General features: G+C 47.8%; 1 protein-coding gene across 1 annotated transcript in view; it reads left to right on the top strand.

The window, feature by feature from the left end:
• Positions 1-589: 589 nt before the first annotated feature.
• Positions 590-5,909, top strand: part of LOC108229183 (complexin-2) — a 26,375-nt gene continuing 21,055 nt past the window's right edge. Inside the window, exon 1 of the mRNA XM_037977535.1 lies at positions 590-738. The gene's annotated coding sequence lies outside the window, so the exon portion shown is untranslated. The remainder of the gene's footprint in view (positions 739-5,909) is intronic.

Raw genomic sequence — 5,909 nt, 5'->3', positions numbered from 1 at the left:
GAGGTTTCTACAGATTGATGTTATGATCTGGAGATGATGGAGATTCAGAGTCTTTGATTCAGGAACTTTATTGTGAAAGTGTTCCTCTGTTCTCAGACACTTCCTGTCAGCTGGTGAACCTCTGCCCATCTTCAGCCTCTAAAAGCTCGTCTTACCTGCAGTCCTCTGACTGACCTGCTGACAATCAACTGAATTAGTTAGAAAAGCTCCTCCAGATGTTTCTGACTTTACAGCCTTTTGTTGCTCCTGGAACAACTTCTTACAGACGTGTTGCTGCTATGAAATTCAAAATTACGTTTTTTTCTCCAAATAATTGTACAATTTCTTAGTTTCAACATGTTCATTATAAATAAATATGGGTTAATTTCTATTACATTCTGTTTTTTTTCCTTTTCATATGACACAACGCCCCAACTTTGTCGGAATTGGGTTTGTGTTTTTGTTTTTCTTCACATTGTCACCAGTTTTTGTTTGTTTGTTTGTTTTTTTCCGCCTCTGGTTCCGACCATAGACATGTATTCTAACATGTAGTTTTATTAGTGTTTAATGGGTTCTGTTTGGTCCCGACTCTCTCTCCAGCCGTGGAGGAGCAGAGGGAGGAGGCTGTGAGGTAATCGGGTCCGCAGGAGGAGGAGGAGGAGAGAGAGGCGGGTAGAAGACCGGCAGCAAGCGGAGGTTCGGCTGCAGACTCACCGGGATCCCTGTCCGCCACCTCAGCCTCTCCAGGCGCAGCAGCAGGTCAGTAGAACCCGGACAGAACCGGGCTGCGGGGCGGGTCGGTTCGGTTCCGGTGCTGCAGCTCGGAGGCTTTCAGGGCGGAGGTGTGGGTGAGGAGGAGGGAGAGGGCGTGAACTGCTGCGGAGAGGAGAAGAACCTGCAGGAGGATCCGGAGCTGCAGGATCCAGGGGTTCGGGGTTCGTTTCGGTACTGCCCCCCCCCGTCTCCTCCGTCCTCACCTGGTCCGGGTCTGCTGCCTCCATCCAGGTGGAGGCGGATCTCCTCTCCTCTTCCAGCGCCATGATGATGATGATGAGGAGGAGGAGGAGGAAGAGGCCGGGTCCTCCGCAGTGCCGTCACCCACAGACAGCAGCAGCATGTCGGCAGCTGCAGGTGGCACGAGCTGCTGTTTGCGCCTTTCTGCATCACAGAAACAATTTGAAACCAGTAATGTGCGCGTGTCGCCGTGCACGCGCTTCTACATCAGGCAGTGTTTGACGGGTGCTGCGCATGTGTGAAAACATCCAGTCAGGAAGCTGCAGGAACCGACAGGTTTATTAGGATCAGCCCTCAGATTTTAAACATCTGGACGGACGCTGCTGCGCACGTGCGCTTGATTAGTCTTCATCACCTGAAGCTTCTGTTCAGGTGAACCTGACTGAACCAAGTCTTTATCATCGCATCAGCAGGGCTGCGACTGTTGGCGACTAGTTGGCGACTCAGACTTGTCTCAGTCTCTCTGAATTCAGGGAGTTCTGTGACGTCAGGTTTGTTAAATCAAGGCAGTTGTTGTTGACTTCAGGGGATTTGTCCTTTTTTATAAGTTTTAAGGTTGCAGAGCTGAAGGAAAACAGGAATCATCAGGTTGTTTTTATCCTCTCAGATCTGTCAGATTTACCTGTCCACCTGAAACCGTCTCTGTTGGGGAGATTTCAGCTCCGGTTGGTGGGTGAAACCATTTTGAAATAAAACAAAATGTGTGAATTCTAATTAGGTGAGTTTTACAAAGTGAAGATGCTTCGATTTGACAGAAAACTGTATCTCAGGATGACCCAATCTGTTTTCCAGTGGCAGCTGCCTCCCACAGACCAACTGAACTGTGAGGATTTGCCTTTTTTCCCGGTTCTGTTTGTTCCAGCTCTCAGTTTGAGCGTAACACTGACTGCATTAGCATCCCTGAACTGTTGAGCTGTTTTGGTAACACCTTTAATAAACTGTTAGAAATCCCCCGAGGCGTCTGGCAACAGGCAGGATCCTCACTTTCTCACCTGTGGGGTTTCTACAGGAACATCGCTGAAGGGCCATCGACAGAGTCCCATAAAATATCACGTTTATTTCTAACATGAGTGAGCTCTTATCATGAACCGCCCACAAACAGGTGTGTTTAATCCAAACAGTGGGATGGTCTTTACAGTTCTCATACATCAGATCAAACAATAAAGTAAAACTAATCAACTCTTAATTATAAAAAACTTGTTTTCTGACTCGTTTTATCAGGTCAGACTGTTTGTTCCTGTTTTTGTATCTGAACTTCAGATTGTGGTTTTCATGACAGCTCAACAGAAAGAACGTGAGTTTTTCTAACTAATCCCAGCAGCTTGACTATTATCTGCCTCCATCTCTGCCCCGTCCGCTGAGCGTGGAGAAGAATACACCTCCATTATCCGCCCCGCGTCGCTCCGCTCGTCTCATCATGGAAACTGAACAGATGAATGCAGCCGGCGTCTTTGTTTTCCTGAGCAGTGAGAGCTTTGAGTGACAGCGACACACAAAGGTTCTCCCAGAAACATGTGAGCCGTCACGGTTCTGACGTTGGACATCCTGATGGCTCGCTGAGAGGACAGTCCTCGGACCACAGACTGGATCAAGAGTTTAGACGATCTGTTTGTTCTGGTCTTTGTTTAAATGACCTGATGTTCTCCTACGTTCTAAAGTTCTGCCTGCAGCAGGAGGAGCTGATTGCTCTTTGTCTGTCAGAAGATCTTAAACTCATTAAAATGTCTTTGGTCCACCTGTCTGTCTCCACCTGTCTCTATTTGGTCCACCTGTCTGTCTTTTTCTCTTGCCGTCTCTATTTATCTCCACCTTTCTTTCGTTGTCTCCACCTGTCTTTGTTTGGTCCACCTGTCTGTCTTGGGTCCACCTGTTTGTCTCCACCTGTCTCTTTTTGGTCCACCCATCCGTCTCCACCTTTCTGTCTGTTTCTCTTTGGTCCACCCGTCTCTCTTTGGTCCACCCATCTGTCTTTGTCTCCACTCGTCTCTGTTTGATCCACCTGTCTGTCTTTGGTCCACCTGTTTGTCTCCACCCGTCTCTCTGCGGTCCAGACACAGACGTGTCTCAGGTTAACTCGGAGTCTCTCGGTCCAGTTCTGAATCTCTGGGGCTGGTTCTGACTCATGTCTCCTTTCGTCTCCCGTTGTGTGACTCAGTGTAAAATATTTGACATTTATTGCTTCCTAACGAGCACTCAGACATTTTATTGGACTTTGGGTGGACTGAAGGTCCTCATTACAGGACGTCACTTCGACCCGTTTGATTCCTGTGAAAATGACTCACAGCCCTGCGCCCTCACTGCCCGGGTGGTCACATGTTCAGGTACCTGCCCGGGTGGTCACATGTTCAGGTACCTGCCCGGGTGGTCACATGTTCAGGTACCTGCCCGGGTGGTCACATGTTCAGGTACCTGCCCGGGTGGTCACATGTTCAGGTACCTGCCCGGGTGGTCACATGTTCAGGTACCTGCCCGGGTGGTCACATGTTCAGGTACCTGCCCGGGTGGTCACATGTTCAGGTACCTGCCCGGGTGGTCACATGTTCAGGTACCTGCCCAGGTGCAGGTCAGTCACATGTTCAGGTGACCCGTGGTTGTGTTTTTGTCCCCGGCTCACTCCGTCCCTCCTGGAACTCAGTGGCGTGTTGTTGATGTCTTCCTCTCTGCAGCTGATGCAAAGCACCTCTGTTGCCCCGGTAACGACCCTTTGGCACCTGTTGCCGAGGATGGCCGTGTTGGCGTTTGCCAGCCGGCGCCGCTGAGGCTGACTGGGGAGGGAGAGCAGATTTTACAGCTCGGCTGTTAAAACTCCACTTTATGGAGCTTTATTTCTATAAAACGGCATCTGTTCTGATGAGAAACGCTGCCTCGAGGACACAAAGCTCTCAGTTTGTTGGTCTATAGCAAATAAAAATATAAAATATAAAGTTTACAGTGATGGTTGGTGTAAAAAGGACAAAAATCAAGACCGGTACAGCAGATAGAAGACGTTAAGTGATGGAGAAAGTCTTCAGATTAAGGAACAAAACGAAGAAGAATGTAACAAATATTCCTCTATTAAAGCTTGTTGCAGTGTTGCCTCAGTTCTCACTGATATTTTGTACTTTGACTCTTTCTCTCTCCTTGTTATGACACTTTGAAATTATTTGGCTCATAAAAAATAAACTATTTTTCAGTTTAAACAGAGAAATAGTTCAGATCTGACTGTGGTCCACAGCAGCAGCTAATTAAAAAAGTATACAGACGAAGGAGAGTTTCTCAGAGTTTCAGATGGAAGTTTATACGTTTTCTGTGCTTCAGATTTAGATATTAGTTTAAAATGATCTTTTAATTTGAAGCCCACACCCTCCCTAATCCTGCCTCGGTGGAACCAGTCATCCTGCTCCGATGTGGTTTTTATAAATGAAGCTGCTACTGCAGAACCAGCGGAGGTGTGGAGCAGCGTGGATGTACCATAACATGTGAGTCGGACGTGTCTGAGGCTAAATCCTGTGTCTGTCTGGTCATACAGACGGTCTGTCATCACATCGAGCCGTTCATTTATCAGTTGTTGCTGTTATTGTCTCCCTCAGAGGCTCAGAGGCGGAACAGCGGTCGGTTGACCTCATCCACTCATGGCGCCTCGGTCCTTTCAGGCCTGAGAGGAGAAGAAGGCGTCTCAGGTGGTTTGTGACAGAGGCTATAAGTTCAGCTAAACAGACGTGAAGGCTTTTTAAAAGATGCAGCTTTAAAAACAAGTGACTGACACTCAGAGCTCATCACCCAGGTGTGTTCTGGCAGAACTCTGGATGTTTGGACCTCCCAGAGTCCCTCATGTCACCCCTCAGAAAACACAGATTTATTGTTCACCCAGCCGTATAATTAATCCCACCACCCTGAATCCCAAGCTAATTAAGTGCACAGCCGGTTCCACCCCTCAGTTAAAGAAGTTGTGGTCGGATTGAGTGGCTGCCTGGAAGAAGAGCCAACTCACTTCATTCTGCTTTTTTATTTACAGCTCTTTAACTCCCGTCCTTTATCGTGTTCGACAGGACGTTGTGTTGTGACGCCGTCGCTGCGTTTATCACGGAGCTCCTCACGCTGATGGTCGATGACAGGAAATGGGTCAGGTCCTGGCCCGGCTCCAGTGTTCATCACCATGTTGGCAGCGTGACAGCACTGCCTCATTGCCCTGAAACAAAAAGAGGGTCAATAATTAGAACCAGGATGAAGTTAAATATGGATCGCTGCTTCATCAGATGATTTAAAAGATGTGTTTTTTCTTTAAACCTGCTTCAGAAGTGGGACTTAGGGCTTCAGATCTCTAATAGAGTCTCGTAAATTACCTCAGACTAATTGAGCACATGAAAACCCTGCAGCCAGATGGTTTAATTCCACCTCAGGAGTGATCGTCTCATTCACTGACTTTCCTCTAATGGTTTACATTAACATCTTTGCTCTGCGGAGCTGTTTTATGTTTTTATGATGAGACTTTGATACTGGGGGCTGCACGGTGCGGCAGGAAGTAGCTCACAGGTTTAAAACCCATCTGAGGCCTTTCTGTGGGGAGTTTGCATGTTCCCCCCATGCGTGCATGGTTTTCACAGTCCAAAAACATCAATGTTAGGTTGTTTTGTGGTTCGGACTGCGTGTGTGTGTTTGTCTCTCTGTGTTGGACTGGTGACCTGTCCGTGGTTTATCCTGCCTTCCACTCATTGATCAGTGGAGATGGGCGACACTGAAAGGGCTGAGAGTCTGTAGAACATCAGAAACTAGTCATGATGTCATCACCTTAAACTGAATCCATGTGAGACTGATAAATGATCAGGATGATGGATGGATGGATGGATGAACAGGTGGATGGGAGGATGGATGGATGGATGGATGGATGGATGGATGGATGGATGGGTGGATGGATGGATGGATGGATGGATGGATGG

Source organism: Kryptolebias marmoratus, linkage group LG9 (genome assembly GCF_001649575.2).
Source record: "Kryptolebias marmoratus isolate JLee-2015 linkage group LG9, ASM164957v2, whole genome shotgun sequence".
NCBI classification, from domain to species: Eukaryota; Metazoa; Chordata; class Actinopteri; order Cyprinodontiformes; family Rivulidae; genus Kryptolebias; species Kryptolebias marmoratus.
The sequence above is the reverse complement of the archived record's forward strand: the minus strand, read 5'-3'. Positions and strand labels throughout refer to the sequence as shown.